Raw genomic sequence first — 21,405 nt, forward strand, 5'->3', positions numbered from 1 at the left:
TTAAGCCTCAGAAAGCGTCGTGGAATTCCATAAGAGCATGGAACAATAATACATTCCTTGGTTTTTATTCTGATGTTTCTTGTTCTGAATTTCATGGTTATTTTTCCTTCATCTATCTATTTCGTTGCCGCTGTATCGTCTGCCTTGATAAATTTTCATTGTGTGCTGCCAGTGTGTTCCCAGCTATTGAGCTGGCTGTCACAAATTTTCTTAGATATGAGGCTAACAGCTACACAGGCATGTTTTGAAAACAAAATTCATTGCTGTAGGGGGGAAAAAAAAAAAAGCATTTTTTATCCACTATGAATTCTTTAGCAAATGTGAAACACGGACAACAGGGATTGTGTATGTTCGGGTGGCCTTAGGGACACAGTAGATGACTGGGAGAGATTTCTTTTACATTTCCTTGAATTTTCAGTTCGTTAAAGTTTGAAAAATGTTTTGTTTTGGTTGTAACACAGGTTAATATTTTCAAAGTGGTCTGATTTTTAAGCTCCGGATTTTGAATTGTACAGGAAAAGAAAACACTAGTAAGTAGAAGTTCATCACTTGAGTAATATATAAATAAAAACTGCATCATGGCCCTTAAAGGATCTGTTAACAATAGAAATATCAGATGCCTGGCTGCAAAGGATGAGAGCATTGTAGAAATTTCAGACAGAAACCAAAACAGTATTATTTTTTCATCCTCTCTCACCAAAGGTTGGAGTTCCTCTTGTATATCGTACTTAAACTGGAAAATCTTGAGTAAGAAATGTATGGGCAGGCCCCGCTCAGCACTTAAAATGTTGAGTGGAGTTTTTAGGGAAAGCAGCATCTTCTGAGTGTAGAACTTGTGTGGGTTATTTAGCTGTCGACCAGAGAACACATTTATTCATCATGGACTTGATGACTTGATAAAACTTGAGGAGACCTTTTTAATTCTTGAAATTCCCCAAATTCCCTGGTCAGAAAGCTTCAGCCTTCTTTGCCCTTGCAGTTTCCATAACTTTGTAGCAGACCAGAGGTGATCCGTACCTTCAAATTTATTTCAACTTTTCAGGTTCCTGTGCATCTGCGGACCTCCCTGTGAATTAAAAAGCAGGGCATGCAATTATGTTGTCCTTCTTTTCTTTTATCCTGCTGCTGTAGTTCTTTCTCTTGACCAAAACCAGTGGGGGGGGAAGGTCTGTGACTGCAAGAACTGGGCTTGTAGCTACATGCCTTTATTTCCTGAAGTGGTAGAGGAGAAATTGTTACTGTGCATGAACAGTAAGGGCAGCCCAACTGAACAAAACAGATGTTGAGACCAAAGTTAAGCTTTCTTCAGACGTGTCCAATATATTGGGCTATAAAAGAAAGGGTTTAATGAGAACAGTACTGGTGTTGGGGCAACCTCCTGTGGGTAAAGCACGCATAAAGCTTCTCTGCCTTTTCAATAGCAAATGAACTTTTCTTAACACAGGTTGCTGTGATTCAGGTCTTCAATTACTTGTGTAAAAGCACCTGTGCACGCATTTTTTTTTAAGTACAAAACTATTAATAATCTCATCTCAAAGCTACCAAAACTTTTTTCAGTGGAATTTTTACTCCTGAGGATTATGGCTGTTGTACATGAGCAAACCTTTTAGCTATGTCCATGTGTCTGATTAGATTATCTTGGTATTTTATTGTTTTTTTCCTCAATTTTCTGTCCTTTAGAGGTAATATATCTGAGGAAACTGTGAATATTTGGTAAGTTTTGGAGAGAAGTCTATCATTTCAAACACAATTAGACTACTGTGATAATCATCTGTTGCTGTATAACTAGAGTCCTAAGTTTATCAAGCCTACTCTTTAAATGTATCTTTTTCCTCACAGTATCCAAAGATTCCTCTAATAACTTAAAATGTGACAGATATTGTACGTGTTCCTCGAAGCCAGCACTGTAGGATTTGCTCTTAAATAGCATTAAAAGCTTTGGGAAAATTACATGATGGCTTTTACTTGTGGAATATAAATGAAGCCTTTTCTACCTGACCATTTTTTTTAATTAGTGTGTATTTATGTGCACTCATTAAAATGATGAATTCTCTCTTCTGCAGAAACAACTTCAGGAGATACAGAAGCACTCTGGAGTGAACCAGGAGGAAGACTTGAACTACAGTTGTGTCAATAAGAGTGGCTGTCCTTGGGAGATGCTGAAGCTCAGCTTTATCGTGAACTTATCTTTTGCCTCTCAACATGTGCACAAAGGACTTAATTTTGTTTGGGATTCATATGGTACAAAAGAGTCATGGCTGTATGGGTTTCTTCCTCCTTTCACTTAAATCTGTACGTTTCCTGCAGTCAGTGATGAAGTCTGTACAAGGTCTGCTGACATTTGGTCTGCTTTCAAGAGCTCTGAGTGACAGGTACTGTAAACATCCTACACTCTCAGCTGTGGAAACTAAGAAAGCTGGGAGAAGGCTGTTTACTCTCCCTGCCTTGGAAATCATCTGGAGGGTGAGGATGGAACGTTGTGAGCTCTGTGTTCATTGTATTTCTGACAGCCTGTATTTCTTATTTTACGTTTGGTGTCAGTAAACAAATAGCATCAAATCATGCCATCAGGCTCTTGCGTTCTGACTAAGGCTTGAACTCATAATAATTTAAAAAAGGGCCTTCTTTACAATATACTTACCTGCAGTCCTGGCTTGATGGAAACATAAATGATAGCAGTAACACAGAACAAGCCCTTCGTCTTTAAATACTGGGTAAAGCAGACCTATTTTACTGTTTTTTCATAAGTTAGTGTGCATGTTTTCAGGTTCACACATCAATGGTGTATTTTGTTAAAGTCTTCCTTAAATGTTTGGGTCTTGTTTTCACTCAATTTGTTTTCCCACCTAGAAGGAATAGAAACAGATGACTGAAGGCAAAAAAAGAGTTCTAGGGGACTTCAGGTTTCTGTTCCTATTTGAAGAAATTGAGATATCAACCCCAATCAGCTGTGTTTAGAAATAAACTTAATTAAAGATGCAAAAGTGTCTAGCTTGGGTTTTATACTGGTTCTTCTGTGCTGCTTGCCATCCGGACTGAATTATTCTTTGTACTTTTCTTGGCAATCTTTCTTTCTTCTCTTGTTTCTTTCTATTTCCCATTAATTAAGTAGGACTTCTCATTTTAAATGTAGAATAATTTTTTTCTTGCATTTTAAATCTGAAATCCTACTGGCGTGGTCTATAGCCTCATACTTTTACAGCTATTCTTAAGCAGTGATGTTGGCAGAAATGCAATTATTCGTGCACTTTCTTTTTTAAATTTATTGGAGGGGGCCATCTTTTGTGCTTTTGAAGAAGTTTTTCATAATGCAGTTAAATTCAAAGATAACCTTTTGTGCTCTACTGTCATATTTAAATATCTGCTGCTTTAGATTTTTAGTAAAGGTATTTAAAGAAAAAGCTCTGATATGAGATGTCCTAAAGATTTTAAATAATTTGGGAAGGGATGGAAGTGTAGAGAGAACAGCAAAATGGTAGATCTTGTAAGGTTTTGAAATAGTACTTCTACAAAGTGGTTAAAAAAAAAAAGGAATTCGAACAGGCAGATCTCTAAAGAAAAAAAGGGGGGAAAAATCCATGTTTTGAAGCGGTAATTATTTAGGAAAAGGAAATGGAGGGGGGAAAAAAGTCCTGGGGTCCAGCAAAGTACTACAGACAGGATTTAAGATGATGAGATGATGTCTGACTATACATAAACAGCAGTTCTTCAGGTTTTGAGATTTTGACTCTTGATATGTATAGTGATACTAGAAGTGAGGTTAGTCTTATTAAAATACGGTTTTGTGGAGACATGAGCTGTTCAGACTAGTGAAACGATAGAGGGTAGCATTTCCTAACAGACATGGTTCCCTTGACAGAGAGAGATCTCCAAGAGTGATGGAGCACAGAATTATATCCTCCATCGTAATCAATAATTCTGATTGTAGGCTGTGCTGTTGAGATCAGTTAGTTTCTTGAAAGGAGCCATCAGCTTTAATGTGTTTTACTGCTTTTTATTTTTAATTTAAATTTACTTTAGGCCAGGAACTGTTATTTTCTGTCAAATAGAAAAAACTATGTTTAGCATTATCTACTTGTTGTCTAATGGTGAAATTCCATCTTTGATTTTATCTGTGTAAGGTGGGACTGTTGAAGCTTTTCTCATACATTTTTCCTTGGCCATTCTTTCCTGTGGCTTCGCTTGTGCTGGTATTAATGTTTGTTTAAACAGCGAGCTTAGTTCAGTGGCTTGACTCAGCTGAAAATTGAACAAGCAAACCAGCTTTTATCTGGACCAGATGAGTTAATAGCTTACTGCGCTATTGTGATGCTGTGGCCAAAATGCTAATACCTTCAAACATGTCCACCTTTCTAAAGGGCCAGAACAGCTTTTACTGTAAATAAGACCATCAAATGCTAATGCAGTAAGCGGGTGAAAATAAAGGATTTTGCATGTTTTTGTATTTGGCAGTAGATTGTTCTATTGATGCTGTTTGAAAGTAATTGCCAGCATAGTGCTGAAATAAATTAAGATTAAATTATCATGATTAAAGCTTTTGATTTCTTGAGAGCTATTTATGCTTCTGTGTCTTTGAAAGATTTGTTTATAAAGTGTAATAAACAAATTGTGTTGGTAATGAGGAGCTACCAGTAATTTTGCTGCCTCCAGATCTTTAATTGTAAAGGTATCCTTGGATATATTTGCACCAGACAAAGCATTGTGTAAATTGCATTATTTGTAGATCACGTTTTGTTTTGTTTTGTTTTGTTTTCCCCACAGGTACCACTTGCCAAGCCAAAGGCAAGCTAAATATTCTTTTCTAGCACGAAACTCAGATTTCAAGGAGTTTAAGATTCTTTCCAATCAACTAAATATAGAACTTTCCTATTGTGAAAGAACATACATGGCTTTTTCAAAACTCTATTGCCAGTAATGAGTTTTGGATTGGGTCCTTAGAGAGGTAATCTGGAGAGCTACCACAGCAAATTGTCTGTGGGAAATCTGTGATTGGAGACATGGGCCTTTTGCTGTTTTGTTTTGTTTTTTTCTTAATCAGTGTTCTGCCAAGATTCAAAAGTGACTTGCTCTGTGTGATTCTTGGCACTGCTCAGGACGATATCATTCTTGCATGCTAAGCTCAACATGTTCCTTAGATTGGTCGATTGACTTTTAAATGGGGAAGAAGAGATCTTACTTATTACCCTATTTCGTTACTGCTAAACATTAGAGTGTAGAGGGTGAAAATTGCAGTACCCAAATTTAACACACATGAAGCATATATTTTTCTTCTAGGCTACATTTTTGATTATGTAGCCTAATATCTAATTGCCTAATATCCAGTTTTGGTAGTGTAGGGAGTGACTGTGGGAAGAAAGTGCTTGGGAGTCCTTGGGCAAAGCTGTCTCTTGTTTGAAGGTTATAGCCTGACCTTGAGTTTTACGAGTGAAATATTAGAGAAACATTGCATTAGGAGTTTCAGAGAGCTGTCAATGGGGGAAAAAGGAGGTGAAGGAGAAAGAGGAAGAGATGTGGGTTACTTGTCATACAAAGGGGGAGGGGGGAAAGGAGGTGGGGACGAATAATATCGTGCTCATTTTCAGTGCAAACGATTTCTTGATAATACAGCGAAAGAGCAGCAATTGTCCTTGATGCTTATACGAAAGCTGAGGATTTCTTTTATGCAGTAAATTTGACTGTCAAGGACTCTAATTCAGTGTGTGAGAATTGAGAGGTCCGTGACAAGCTATTGTACTTTGAAGACCTCTATTCTAAAATCAAAGAAAGAAAATCGCTTTGAATGAAAGAGTGGAAGAATAAGGCATTATGTGGGCTTCAGTTATAACTGCCCCTGAAATTAGTGGATTCTAGACTTGAATATTCTCTGTGCTGTGATGGAGATAAATATATAGAAGCAACTCTCCGTCTACAAAAGGTAAACAGGTGTAACATTATAATATGTTTATGATGTGTTAAAGCATTCCAATTAAAGCTTAAGAGAGATCAACTTAGTTAACTTTAAAAACAGACCAAACACCTTGGCTTCAGTTAATGCTTTCTTCAAACTTAGGTTTCCTCTTTTGTACACCTTTCTGGACACTTTTTTCCTCTTAAAAAAGCACTTTACTTAACAGAATGCTGAAGCTTCTTTTATTCTTGTGTGGAACTTTGATTCTTGTCAGCTTTGGGCTCTATCCAAGACCCACTCAACTACAGTTAGGCTTTTGTTCCCTTATTTTGCTTTCGTTTTGAGGATGTTAGTGTGAATTAAATGGAAATAAGCTTTTATAGCAATCACTTGATGTAACGAGCACTGTTAAACTAATCACTGCAGTCTATGGCTATGAAGTGTCTCAGAAGAGAAGCTTAGGGCTCACTTATTTTAAATAGTGTGTTATGATGGCTAATTGCATCTTATCTAATTCTCCAAGTGGGAGAGTAGAGTGAGGCTGTGTTGCCTTAGCCTTACTTTTGCAACACTTAACTCCCCTCCGCAGGAGGAAATAGTTCTGTTCCTGCTGCAGTTAATAGGAAGTCCTTGTTGCTGCCTCCATCCTGTTCTTGAGGTGCTGAAATAATACGGCAGAGCGAGGGACTTTGATCCTGGCTTTGGAGAGAACCTTTGCACTTCATTTTTCTCTTTTGTGAAAGATAATGATGCTTTCTCACAAGGTGGGTATGGTAAACAAAGAAACAGAAATCTTTTTGTGCTGAAACATCTTGCCTAAAATTGTATCGTCGTGTCCTAGTTTGTCTTGTTATGTTCCAGCCTTTCACTGTGGTCTAGAGAGAATGCAATGCTTGATTGTATTACTGGGGAAAAAGCAAAGGACCTGACACAGGGTTATCATATGAGTTGCTAAAGGCTCCTTGTGCTGCTGCCATGTTGACCTCTCACCAGGTCTATGTTGGCATGCAGCTCCTCTTCTAGTGATAGTTCTGAGTGTGTACATACAGGGCAGCTGAGTTTGTCATACCTAGGTTACTGGGGTTGTGCCCCATCAACTGCAGCATAGATGTCAGCTCCAAGCTAGCCTCACCCCACTTGCTGATACCCCAGGCATGCTCTTAGACTGGGGTAGGGTTCAGGCCACCCTGCTGCATTATTGAGGTCAGCAGGACTAAACTCAGCACAATTACCAGCTGAGGACTTCTGGATTTTATGTCGTCTGAGGCCTTCCTCAAGTTGTTTCTCAGTATCCTAAAGCACCACTGAAGAAATGCTGCTAAAACAACTCTGCACCAGTGGGGCACTGGTGTTGATATAGATAAATGAAATAAGGATCTGCAAAATTCCTGTTCTTTAGATGCCTCAGTGTAACTATAAACTCCATGAATAGTTGAGCTTTGTGCAACTTGTCCAGCTTGCAGATATTTTTGCTGGGGATGTTGAAACGCCATAATCTCATGCTTAGCTGATGCAATACAGGTGAAATGCACACAGTGATAGATTTTCCTCCTCCTTGGTGCTTTCCATACTTACTGCTTTGACGTTAATGGAGCTTCTAATTAAGATTTCGCAGTTTCAATTCATGCAATTGATGAAATGCTCCAATATGCTCTATGTGCAGATTGCGTAGAAGGGCAGATCAAATCTAAATGGAAACAGAAGGTTTTATCACCTTGGGGTAATTGCATGTAGCGTGCAGCCGTTGAAATTAGATGTGACAAAAGCAGTTGTCTCCGTTGTCACTCAGAGCAGCTGTGGGTCACAGGGCACAGGTCTGTGAAAGCAGGGGTGACCAGGCCTGTCTGCTCCTTGACAAACAGTCTGAACTGTTTGTGCTCATGCTCGCCGTGTTTGTGTCCAGAATCCTGTCAAGCTGACTTCTAGGGACCGTGGCCCTTCTGATTCCCGTTATAGTGCTCCCCGGCCCCAGAAAATGGCTTTCCTGAGGGGTGCTCAGCTCTTGTTTTGCTGTTTAAACATCAGCTTTATCTTGTGATAGTGTGCAAACTTCAGCAAGAACTATCTGAAAGTCTTGGCAGGTATCCAAACTGAGGCTACTTGGTGGGAGCTGAACCCTATTGCTGATGCAAATCTCTTTTCTGCTCTGTCCAGTGGCAAGCTTTCTGACAATTGTTCTTACCTCTGGTTTACCCAATGTTTGTCTTTCCTGCAGAGCTGTGTGCCTGTTAGTTTAAATGCTCCTCAGGCTTTGTTGTTCTCCAGCTCAGAGCTGTTAGAGCTATGGGAACTAACTGCAGCCTGGCCCTGTATTGTGGTAGGAAGGGAGCACAGCAAAGCTAAACTCCGAGGACAAAAGAAAATGAATGGAAAGTATATAGTAAGGTTTTTCTGTGAGCTGTTGAGCTCTTCCAAGTCGGGGAGGAAAAGGATTAGAAGTGAGGAATATTAAAGACAAATTGAAGCTGATGTTTGAACTACCAGTCCAGGAAACTCCGGATACAAACTGAATTGTAAGTTTTCCACTGAAGTCCGTAAAGAATTTTTAAAGACAAATCTGAATGGAGAACAGCAAGGATTTACATCTTTGTGTACCGGAACGGAGTAATTACTGGCAGCCAGAAAAGAAACTTCAGATTCTTGACAGTGAAAAAAAAAAAAAATAGTTGGTCCAGCTCAGAGACTGGAGCTGATTTAAAGCCTTTAAGGGACAAATCTAATGGTTTGGATACATAGAATAGAACGCATTTGTGGAAATGCTGACATGGGAAATGAAGTGTATTAGTTAGGGCTTTAAAATATATATACCTGCATTTAGATTTTTTGAGTACATTTTTAGGTTGGAACAATGTCTGAAAATATCCCAAATACATTGCTTGCACTTCAGGTTGCAGTCTGTCATTTAACTTTTGAGTCACAGATTTTTGCTCTTTGTAAACCTCAGAGAACATATTCTGGTAGGCTTGGTGTTAGGGCTGGACTTGTGTGTCCTTCAAGTGCTTCCCTCCTGCTGCATTCCTTCCTGAACTTCTAAGGACCTCCACAAGTCTGATCCACCTCAAATTATCCTGAAAGAAAGGTGAATGTATGTGGCCATAACCAGCAGGGTGAGGTCATCTGCCTTAGCTTTCTAGGGTGGTTTTTAATGTCTGAATTTGGACCAAGACACCAAAAGATATGTGCAGGGGAAGAAAGCTTTATTTTATTTCAGGCAGAACCATTGACTTTTTTGTTAATTGTTTTCTAGGACTTAACCTATATATGACCTCATTCTGGGAAACATGCTCAAATAGAACAAGAGTTTTCCAAAAATCATTTAAAATACAATAAAAAATCCAAAATCAAGTTTACAGCCAGTTTTGATAGTAACATACAGATTTTAGGCATAGACAAGTACTTGACATTTTACTGAAAATCAAGTCCTTTTTGTGGAAATGTTCTCTACTTGAATGAGCTGTTAAGAACTGCGATTGGATCCAGACTGGGATTTGCCCATGGACAGTGGAGGTGAGTCTGCAGCACAGGTTCAGGAACTTAGGAGGGACTTAGGAGGCTGAGGTATATGTCTCTTCTACCTGCTTCCACAAGGCAAGCAGTTCTGGAGATCTTGATATCTTTAAACAAACGAGAAAAAAAAAAAGACAACAACCAACCTATAAGATGGGCGGCACATACCTAACTTCGCGTATCCTTTTATTCTGACAGACTTCGCTCCACTGCTTGTTCATAGACAAGACAATAGTGTTATACTTGGAAGACCTTGACATACAGCCTTCTTGAAACTAAACTAAATCATCTGAGTCTCTCATTTCTGAAGTAGAAGCATCCAGTTATGCTTGGGATGCTTTTTTCTTTTTCTTTTTTTTTTTTTTTGTGCAAAAGGATGTGGTGGAGAAGAGGGGAAGTGCAAAGGAGGGTAGAAAGTAGGAAAGTAGAAAGTAGAGGAGAATTTTTTTCAGAAAGCTGAAGGAACCAACTTAATCCCAGCTGAGCTGGCAGTCCTATGGAGATCAACATTCAACAGCCAGGGCTGCCCTGATCTGTGGTTGTGTACTGACATTGCTCTGCAGCTCCTGCTCTGAGGAGCTTGTCTGATCCCACTGGGAGGAGTTGAGTACCAACTCAGCTGATGTTCCATGCCTTGGGTTTTGTAGCTGTGGTGGCTGAAACCTGCCAACAGCTGAGCACTACACAGGTATGCGCTTACTTGTGTTCAGATTAAAATATATGTATATACTTAGTAAGACCAAAAAGGAAGAGAAAAGGAAAATAGTAATGATAATAACATATATTTCTAAAATAAGTGATGCACTGTACAATTGTTGACTGATGACCTGAGCAGCGTCTGGCTCCCCTGGCCAACTCCTCTCTCCACAGTGTCACAAAGTATGAAATTTTCCTTTGGCTAGTTTAGGTCAGCTCTTCTGCCTCTGTCCCCTTCCAGCTCCTTGTATCCCAAAGCCCTGCAGCCTCCCTTGCTGGCAGGACAGTATGAGAACCTGAGATGTCCTTGGCTCCATACAGCAACAACTAAAACATTAGTGTGTTACCAACACTGTATTTATCCTAAAGTCAAAATGTAGTATGATATCAGACAGTGTGGATGAAAAGTCAGCCAGCTGAAGCCAAGACAGTAGCCGTGATACTCAATGACACAAAAGAATAGGGTGAAGGATGTGGGTGTCCAGACAGCCACTTTTAGAAACAGGCCCATGGAAAGACTTATCAGAAGCAATCTGAGAATGGCTTGAGTAGAGAGAAGGCTTGGGAAATGAAGAAAACATTCTCCGACAGGAAGAGCAGGAGGAGCTTGTATCTGCGGCTCCCTCAGTGAGGAGTCCCTACAGTGCCTGTGCAAAAAGACTTTGGTGCTGTCGCCGTTCTGGTACAGCAAAAGTTTGCTTTTCTACTTCGGTACTCTGTCCAGAGAAAGCAATCTAAGATCCTCACCCAGAGAATTAAAAGAAATCAGTTGTTTTCTTCAGTTTTCTGCAGGGCCCATCAGAGGGAGTACTTGTGGTCTAGCACCTCATGCCACCCCTTCTGCCTGCCCTGTGGCCTTGTGTCAGTGCAGGGTGTGTCCTTTGGTTCCAGTGCAGTACACTGCCTCCAGGTAAAACTGAAAATGATAGGAGATAATGATATAGTAGTAACAGCTAAATCTTTCTGCAATCCCAAGCACAGATACAGGTTGGGTGGAAAATAGCTTGAGAGCAGCCCTGAGAAGGATTTGGGAGTGTCGGTTGAAAGCTTCAAGGTGAGCTGGCAGTGTGCACTTGCAGCCCAGAAGGCCAACCATATCCTGGGTTGTGTCAAGAGAAGTATGACAGCAGGTCAAGGGAGGGGATTCTGCCCCTCTGCTCTTGTGAGACCCCACCTGGAGTTCTGCATCCAGTTCTAGGGCCCCCAGCACAAAAAGGATATGGAGCTGTTGGAGCAGGTCCAGAGGAGGGCCATGAAGGTGATCAGAGGGCTGGAGCACCTCTCCTACAAGGGCAGGCTGAAAGATGGGGGTTCTTCAGCCTGGAGAAAAGAAAGCTCTGGGGAAATGTTATAGCAGCCTTCTGGAACCTGAAGGGAGCCTACAGGAAAGTTGAGGATGAATTTTTATAAGGGCGTGTAGTTATTGGACAAGGGAAAATGGTTTTAGACTGGAAGAGGGTAGATTTAGGCTAGATATCAGGAAGAAATTCCTTTACTGCAAGGATAGTGAGATGCTGGAACAAGTTGCCCTGTTTTCTAATTCAGGACCATGTTGCTGAAAAACAAGTGATTTTTCTGCTTTAGATCAATGTGAATGCTGTATTCTGCTTAATCTCCCTGTTCGTTTAGGATTCAGGCCATAGTTAAGGCGGTTTGAAATGTTTTTGCAGCTAGCTAGTCCATGAAGTGCAGCACATTTGGCCTATTTTTGGAAGTATTTTTGAAGCAGAGATGTTTTCGACAGTTGCATAATGGACAGGACTTCTTTTGTAAAATCCTCCTCGTGTGCCAGCATCTGGTTACAGCAATCTCACTGCTAATCAGCCTGTAAGTTTCAGAAACTTTCCTTTTATTTATTTTATTTTATTTTTTGCCTGTTTTTTGTCATGTTCCCTGTTTTTGGAGGTGGGGAGAGGTGAGGTCTTCAAACGTGGCAGTAGCACAAGGTTACTGTTTGCTTTTTTTTTTTTTTTTTTTTTTTTGAGCTCTCTGGCCCCAAGCAGTACAGCTGACAGAGGCCTGCTATGTTTGCAACTTGCATTTTGCTGGCACTTTTCAAGTTATTTTTGTCACCCTCTGAATACTCTCTTTGCCCCACTGTATTCCTGAGGGCATGTTAGAAAAGCAGCACCAAAGGACAAAATGATATCAGACCATCTTAGGTGGCTTTCTGTGGAAAGCATTGGGACCCCATGTCCCTTTGGTACAGGAAAGGGAAATTTTTTAATTGAGTAAGGCTGCAGAGAATTTTAAATGCTAGAGCTTTGGGAGAGTCTATTTCGTGTTTTCATTTTGATTAAATTTAGAATTGTTCGTTTTTCTGGCAGAATGTTTATGTTTAGGCAATGAATTCGATATGCTGAGGAGATGCAGATCGATATGCTGAGGAGATGCAGATCACTTCACTTTCTGAGATTCTTACAATGAAGAGTCAGGAAGAGGCAAGACTTGGTAGCTGGCAGTACAGGGAAGTCCTGGCTTATCTGGCACTTCAATATTCCATCCATCTGCCCAGGATTTCTGTGTTCAGCTCAGATAAGCAACGTGACTGTTGATTTCTGTCTGCATCAGAGAGGATTGCACTGGGCAGGTATTTTGTATTGTGCAGTTCTGCTGTTTTTTTTGTTTTGTTTTGTTTTTCAATTTCTCTTTCAGAACCTCTGAGCCCTTGCTCAGGATAAACAACCACTGTGCTGCTGAGTACTGTGCTTGGAGCCTTCACACCCAAGTGGAGTCACTCTGAGGAACAAGATTGCCCTGTGGAAAGACTCCTTCCTTCTGTGAGTAATAGGGTGAGTAGAGAGACAGATTAACATTGCACTATACTAAAGCAACTGTAGGAACAACAAAATAAGTGTTCACAATTTAGGAAAATCTGGAATTTCAAATAAACCGGCTGCATTGAACTAGACAGTTTGTCAGTCATTGCTATAGGGTATTCAAATCAAGCAGTGAGGTTCCTGGTGTAATGGCTCTTGGAAAAGACTTCGCAAAGCACGTCAGTTCCTCCAGGGTCCAAATGCACTTTCCCTTTCCAAGGGGAGCTGTAGGTATTTGGTTCCTTGCAGAGAAGTACCCGAGGCCAAAATCAGCAGAACACTTTTAAGCGTGTCCTTAAGCACTTTGTTGATGAAGGGAGACATGAACTCTTAATTATCTGTGCTGAATAATAATTTGAGAGGCTACTTGAATATCTTTTCAAACACTCATACTCTAGCTCTGCCCCAAAAGGCTGAGCCCAAGAAGCCAGTGCTTTACCCTCCGGCTGCATTTGCATTCTGTGAATGCGCTCACTAACCTTCAAGTAAATGGGGTTGATATCTGGCTCTCTGTAGGAATTTTGCTTGTCCTGAGTGCTTATCAGCTTAGAAGAATAGACATTATGCCTTATTCAGCTTTAACTGGAGCACTGTCCATCTTACCCAAATACTGCCAAGTGGGAGATTATTAAATCGTCTGAAAGAAAAATGAAGAATGAAGCTAGAAGGGGAAATGGCTTTCCCTTTCATACGCTCACATCTGTAGCGTAAGCATTGATGGATGCCTCAGCCCTATGGCACACCTGGTGCTTCCGAACCCTTCATGGGAGGCAAAGAAAGAAAGAAAAGAAACACCCCCGTTCCCTCACCAAAGCAGCAAGTGATTGCAGCTGTTCTGGAGAAGGGTTGTGTCAGCACAACGTGCATAGCCCTGCTCAGAAAGTTGGTGTCAGCAACCATAAAAGCTGGCCTGTCAGCATTTCTGTTGTATTTCATACACAAGATGCATGTTACTGAACAATTACACAGAAGGCAGAGAATATTCCTTGGTAACACAACTTGGAAGTAGCATCTTCCTGTGGGAACAATTCAGACCGTGTGCTGCAGAAACCTGTGTGGTTTAGATGCAAGGCCTCGCTTCTGGGGCTCACTGCAAGCTGCATGGGGTGCCAAGGCCACAGTGCCACAGCCTGGCCGGGAGCCTCAGCCCATGTAATTAGTGAGGTCCTGGTAATTCTAATGAGCTTCTGATCATGCCAAAAATAAACATTCAGTGTGAAGGAAGCTGAGTGATGCTTAGATTTTTGGCCTCCAAAGCCTCTGGAGGGTATATATAACTCTAGCTTTGTCCACCGGTCTCAATGTGTCATTGTGGTGCAATCACTTTAAAGGACAAAACAGAAAGCTGGGATGGAGTTTGAATATCAGTTGACGTTCTGCTTTAATATAACTTCATTGCTCCATTGAAGCCACCATTTAACTGCTTTGTCTCTCTTTGAAAAACAAGGAGCTTTTTTTTCCTTGTCTGAAGGTTGCAGCTCAGAACAAATATTTTATTAAATAATGTAGGTAGAGAAACACAGCTGGGCTTTAATTTTATTATTATTATTTTAACTGAATGAGACCTCCTTTTCTCTCCTGTGAATAGGCAATGACTTGCCACACAGTCCTCATCTCTGCTTACCGGGAAGCAGAAATTCATTAAGAAAAAAGCAAAAATAATAATGAAAAACAACAACAAAAACAAACCCAAACCAACAAAACAAGCAGAATGTCATGCTCAGAGTAGTTAAGGAAGCAGGAGAAAAGGAGCATAAAATCCCCAGGCGCTTGCTGTTGATTTGATCTCTATCTGTGTATAGGAGCTTGACTAATTAATTGCAAGTGGCTCCAAGTCTGTTTTCTGACTCTCTTGCAGACCTCTGGATGCTGTGACTGCACTGATCCCAGTCGGCACAGAAATTGCTATGATGCTGAGATGCGCCTTACTACGTGTTGGTTGGTACCAGCCTGCTGCCTGCCTCCCAGCACAGAGCTGCATAGTACAGCAAGCTGCATGAGCTCTCCCTCCTCAGCAGCCCTTGGTGGTGCTCCTATGGTTTGGGTGCTTGTGTGAGGCAGTGAGAGGAGTATGAGGAGTGCTGCATTCTGCTGGGTCACTGGTGCTGGGCAGAAACTCCAGCCCTAGTGGAGTGCAAGACTTCAACATTATTTTTTTAATATACGTGCATCTAGGAAACAAAGAACCACCATTATTAGTGATAACAACAGAGTATGTACCAAGTGGTCTGCAGCAGTCATCTGACCATAGCCACATTTAAAGCAAGGCAGTGTTTCTGTAAGAGCTAACATCAATTTAACAAAGTGATGCCAGAGGGAACAAGTTAGAAGAAATGTTTCCATGGCAGTCGGTTTCCTTTTCTCTTTTCCTTTTTCTTCCCCTCTTCCTTTTTCCTAGATCTTTCTGTTACTTTTTTCATCTTCAATTCATACTTAAATCCTCCCAACTTTCTGAGAGTGAGGAGAATGGTTCTGGGAGTCAGGAGCCTCTCAGAAAAGGTCAGACAACCCAACTGCACAGTATTCTGGTTTTCCCATGGGACTTCCAGTAGTATGGCACTCAGTCAAAGCAAACATGAGTTCTATCTGTAAGAAGCAAACTTTAAAGCTTGGTGATGTGTCTACAACTTAAGGTACTTGTACTTTTTTATGTATACAGGTTTTATTTCTCTCCATTAAATATAAGCTGTCTTTCATTTTCCTTCATGAGCCTGATCATTTTTCTATACTTTTCAATGAGAATTGCATTGGGCTTCTCACTGCCTTTTACAGGGCAGAATTAATCTCATTCTGTTTTGGAGGGAGCTGAATGGATGGCTTTGTCTAACTAGAGGAGCTTATCCTTTGTGTTTACAGTTCATTTCTGGATATCTTTCAGTATGACTGATCTATAAATGCTAATTGTGGGTGGGGTAGGTGTTAGGGGACTTCTGCAGTCTTGCAGTTTATGTATAGGCAACATATTGCTCTTCCTAAGGTTAATAACAGGTCTGATTTTTGTTGTATTGCTCTTCTGAGAAAGTAACTCAATTATTAATTTTTAGTTGTACATGCAGGCAGAATCCTGTTCATTTCACAAAACGCAAATAAATGCTCTGAGGGCTAACTGCAGGAGTTTCTGTATGAGCTACAGCTTAACTTCATAGGACGTCACCCCATACCTCACCCGGGAACCGAGTGGGTCTTCACACCTGATGTTTGTTCTCAACCCCACCTTTCTAAAAGCACCTCAGCACATCTGACTTGCAGGATGCCTTTTCCCATGTAGGCTCGTGGTGTCTCAAGCTGCCCAATTAGTGTGCTGGGTACCATGGGGTTTTCATGACCTTCCTCATCTGTCTGCATGTCCTCCCTTAAGTTATATGGAAGCTGTCTTCTCTACTGGTGTTCTTGACATGGGCTAAAATAGAGGACAGAACCTCCCGAGATTTTCTAATTGTGTGGTGGTCTGACAACTTAAATGATTTTGGTGACTCATAAGGAGACACATAGGCCACCTTTTTTTCTGACTGTGCAAATCAGATGGCAAAACCCAAAAAATTAGGCCTGAAAGAAGTGAAAAACCTCTCTTTAGTTGCCTGGGAGGGAGGAAAGGAAGAGGATCAATGTATTCACTACAAAAGCATCACAAAGTTTCCTTTCTGTCCTGTCATCCGTAGTGTCTTCAAAAACACTTCTTCCTGAGACAGAGCTTGAACTGGTTCTGTTTCAACTTCAGCCCTTACGCTATTACAACTAATCCCCAGTGGAAATATTTCTTTTCCTTTCATTACTTTCTGTGCAAATATTTATACAGTTATCTTGCTTGTTTCCTTTAATTTGTATTCCTTTAGACCAAATAAATTTAGTTCTTGTCATCTTACTTTCAAGGCTATATTTTTAAGTAAAAAGCAATGTTAAATGTAGTTGGAAACAGACAACATAATGCACCTAAGATTTCACAATAATTCAGGCTTTTGGAGACAATAGTGTCCATTTTACTAAGACCAGCAATACCACGTTATGAATTAGTCCCTTGTAAGGAGTTTTTAAGCATTTGAAATAATAACTGTTTTTAAAAATAATTGATGCATGTGTGTGGTGTAAAAACCTATTTTTGGGATTGTATGTAGATTCTTCAACCTATTTTAACAATAATTACAGTGAGAATTTGGATATTTAATTTCTAAACACTGAATTAATTTTTCTTTTTTCTTGTTTAAGCACCGCGCAGTAGCTTGGAAACTCTTGTGACATGTGACAAGGGACTTCACAGCGCCTGATGGAACGTGTTGCATGCTCCCTCACATCCTGCTCTGGCGACAGTAATGCCATTCATCCTCCAGCAAGTGGGGCTGGGAGGAAGTCCAGGTTTATCACTCTTTCCTGGGGGAACTGGAAGGTTCAGGAAATTATGGGATTTAGAGATTCTTAACTTCTGAGCCATTTGCTTGAACTGCTCGTAACTGAGAAATTCAGTGTGCCACATATATTTTCAAAGACTCTTGCTTACAGTTTGTGCACCTGTAGTAGGCTTTTTAGCTGGCTCACCTGAAAAAATAGTGTAGAAGTTAAAGAAGATGGAATTCCAAGAATTTGACAGAAATTGGCTCCTGTACAATTATAGTATGTCAATTGCTATCTGATGTATGCACTGTATTGCAAAGTCATTGCCTGGTAGTGCATACAGGCGTTCTGTTAGCTTCTCTTTGCAGATATTCTTGAAATGATAAGTGGATGCAACGAACACTGGAGGTTTATCACCAGTTTTCCTTTGTGAAGATCTTGACTGCCACTGGTTAAAACTTGTAAGTGAACTTCGGGCAGCTTTATTGAGATGATTACACTGACACTGACTAATATTTCCAATGGTTTGACCAGTCATTTGAGCTTTGCGAACTCACGCTCTTGGCTCTAAGCACTGGACATTTTAAAGCAGGCTCCTAATGAGTGATAGGAAGTTACCTTTTCCAGGTGACATTCTAGACACTTTTTGCCTATATACTTAGTTTAAATTTATAAGCAAGTAAGCAATAAAATAAGGTCCATAGAGGATATATAAAACCAGAGTTGCTTGGATTTACTGCCAAGAGATGCATGATGAGTATGATTAAGAGGCACTTTATGCTGACTTTCTAATAATTCTCTGCTAAAATATGTACTTCAGACGGTTCTGTCAGCTTTATTGTTACTTTCTAATTTTGGTCTAAAGATTTTTATCAGATGTGATTTTTTCCTTTAGGGATTATAGGACGCATAAATTTTTGACAATGAGAGAGTTCCTGTGATTCATTCCAGGGCTCCAGTGTTTAAGATGAAGCTCCTTACCAGTGTCTGTAGGAAGTGTTGTTTTTTACTCACTCTGAATTCTTTTCTTATATCTTCAGATCTTCAGGTTTTTTTAATATTATTTATTATATAGAGAAAAAATCCTTTATGTTTGAGACCAGGGGTCTGTATCCTAGTGTGAATAAAGGAAGTATTATTCTTTTCATTATTGGAAAGAAATGGAGCTGAAGTCATATAATTTTGCTTGTATTACAGCTGAGTTCAGACTGTGATTGTGCTGAAAGAATGTAGAAACTGAAGTCATCTTTGGAAACCTACTGCCCCAAAACTAAATATATTATGTTATCTTCATTTTCATGATGAAAATTATTTGTCTTATTTTTAAATAAATATTAAAACTTTATCCATCTTAGCCATGAGTCAAATGGACAAGTTTTGGACTTGACTCACTTGCCCAGTATAAGTGTTACTGCTCTTGGTCTGTCTGGATTCTTGCTTTGGTCCAAAAGGGCAGCAGTGACTCATAACTCCAGTGTCACACCAGCCAGACCTGCATAGATATAACTATATCAAACTACACCTCTAATGCCTAGGAGGGCCTTGCAGAAAAATAAAGTAGAAAACTAAACTTTGCCATTTCTTGGAAACGGCAGGGTGAAAACTCATCAAATTTTTTATTTTCTTGTAAGATATTTTGAATTTCCAGTAACAGCTTACAGAGGCAACATGAATCTATGGGCTCAGTTCAGATCCATAAGCACAGGTGTTCAGTTATTTACTAGCAATCCTGCCTGACCTCCTCTATCCTATCTGCTAACCTTGTAAACATATTCTGGTTGCATAAATGCCTGTCCTTTGTCAAGCTGAATCTATCTACAGGCTCTTTTGTCTGTGTCCTGGCTTTGGGGGAAGGTTGCCCACTCAGCCATCAGACAGAAGCAGTTTGGTGTCTAGTGATAGCGAAGATATCCTCATGCAGTTCTTCTGGCTCCCAGATACAACTCTGAAAGGATGAGAGTCTCACAAAAAATGTTGTGCCAGGACATCTGAGATATTTCAGAGAATCTCAGTGGCATTAGAAGCTACTTCACCTTGAAGCTGGAGTCAGAGAAGAGGACTCTGCTCAACCTTGAGTTACTCAATAGCCTTTACTCTCCTCTTGTCCTTTTGAAGAACAAGTTTGTAGGGACAAGCTGGTAGCAGTCCATTCCACCTTCAGAGAATTGTATCTGGTAAGGGATGGGACTCATTTCACCTAACTGTAGAGAAACTACAGTCTTAACCAGTTTACAGTGGGAGTCCAGATTCCTAGCTTAGAAATATAAGCACTTTGAAATGGGTTTTGTGATGAGGAGCTGCGTAGGATGAGTGAGGTACTGCTACCTGCTTCTTGTGATTGAAGAAGAAACCTAGGTGACTAATTCACATTGCAGCCTTAGAGGGTATATCTACACTGGGTGTCAAGGAAACCATAATGAGCCTGCTGGAGAGCACAGCCAGCTATGGCTTTAGTACACTACCACTGAAAATGGGAATGCAGCTTTGCTGCTGTATTCAGGTCCAAAGCCATGCCTTGGGGTGACTGTGGCTAGGCTGTGGGCTGTAGGGCATACAGCACTTGGAAAACAGTGCAGCAGGTAAACTCCAATGCAACACTCACCATATGGACTGGGCTATGGATCACCAAACTATCCCATCTTGTTTCAAAAACGCACACTAATTAGCTCAGTGGCTGTGTAAAAAAATTATTAAGTTCAATGTGGATTTGCTTAAATATTTACCCTTTTTCTCAGGTGTTTTTCTGTTTGCTTTGTTTTGTTTTGGTGGGACTTGCCAAGTTCCATGTTCCTGCTGGACTTTAGGAGTATTTATGATCATTAGCTCTAAAGTTAACGTGTCCTTTTCTGGGGAAGTTGTGCTAAGCCTGCAATAGATATACTTCCTTCTTGGGGAGCTATTCGTGTCTCTTTAGAAATCCTCAGGTCAAATTGAAGACACTCATTTCCTCTTTGTGGCAATAGAAGTTCCCCAGGGAAAGTCCCAGGGCATTGGCCCTGAACTGTCAAACTAAAAACACAGCACTGCTTCCTCTGTGGACGTGATGAACTTCGTAGTTGTGTGATGTTCTACAAGCTGACTCATTTTTCTATTCCCTTTGTCTTCACCTCATCCTATGATAGCTATATATATGTGTGTGTAGACATATACACACACACACATACATACTGTAATTGGGAATGTGGATGGGCTGTGCTCCTCGTTATATTTCAGAAAGCTAAAATTAGGCTTTTAGTGTTAAAACTGTATACAGTGCCCTGAGCTGTGGTTCAGCTTTGCTTTCTCACCGTTTCCTCAGTAACCATAGCTACTGCACCTTAATTACTGCGAGCTTATTTCTCTGAGATTCCTTCTTTTACAGTGACTGGTGTAATTTCTTACAAGTTCCAGCAGAAAGCCCCCACACCCCATCTCTTCTTCTGGCCCCGATCCCTTTCCTGGCCTAACTGCTCCACCCGTAAATAAAACCTGCCCCAGTTTGCTTTGTGATTGGTTTCCCACCAAACAAAATTGGTTAGTCACCAATTTACTGTACTCCTTTTGGCTGACGAGAGGACCTGATGCCACCTGTGTCTAATCTAAAGAAAATAACTAGTGCTCCTGGCTCCTGCTGAGTATGGTGATGCTCAGCAGTAAAGCTTAGAAGATTGATTATCCTGAATCATTTTCACCAGCTACCAGAGCTGCTAGTATTTTTTTTAAATATATACTTGCAGTGCCTCTCTTCATAAAAAGTATGCAAGGATTTCAGGTCTTTGGCTAGCAGGGGAGCATAAATCATCACAGACACTGTGATGTTGATGATTTGTATTCTTGTAGCCCCTATTCCATAGACCTGAACAGCTACAAAATAAAAGGCATTCCTTTGCCTCAGATGATAGATAATCTTGGCATAGAAGAAGGAAAATAGCAGATGGATGTAAATGCATGGGGGAATACAGTCGGTCTGGGTCAGGATGATGCCTGTCTAACTGCAGTTGAATTTTTGAGGCTTTATGACTGGAGCATTTCAAAGGAGAGATACAACATAAAGATGACTGTTATTGTGCTATCATAAAAGAAAAGGAGGAACATTTTGTAATATTTCTAATAACTAAGGAAAGTCATTCCTTTTTTGTGTGATACCTGTTTACACTGTGGACTTCTACATGAATAAATCACTGCTGTAGT

General features: G+C 40.4%; 1 long non-coding RNA gene across 2 annotated transcripts in view; it reads left to right on the top strand.

Annotated features, from left to right (window-relative positions):
- Positions 1 to 21,405, top strand: part of LOC104909928 (uncharacterized) — a 70,349-nt gene that overhangs the window by 41,894 nt on the left and 7,050 nt on the right. The window contains exons 3-5 of one of the 2 annotated variants that reach the window (XR_014881550.1): positions 2,064 to 12,882; positions 14,768 to 14,847; positions 17,113 to 17,696. This is a non-coding gene — a long non-coding RNA (uncharacterized LOC104909928). Of the gene's footprint in view, positions 1 to 2,063; positions 12,883 to 14,767; positions 17,697 to 21,405 lie in introns of both variants that reach the window. The other variant, XR_014881549.1, reaches the window with a different exon arrangement.

The sequence above is a fragment of the Meleagris gallopavo genome, chromosome 2 (genome assembly GCF_905368555.1).
Source record: "Meleagris gallopavo chromosome 2, MGAL_WU_HG_1.1, whole genome shotgun sequence".
In the NCBI taxonomy this organism is placed as follows: domain Eukaryota; kingdom Metazoa; phylum Chordata; class Aves; order Galliformes; family Phasianidae; genus Meleagris; species Meleagris gallopavo.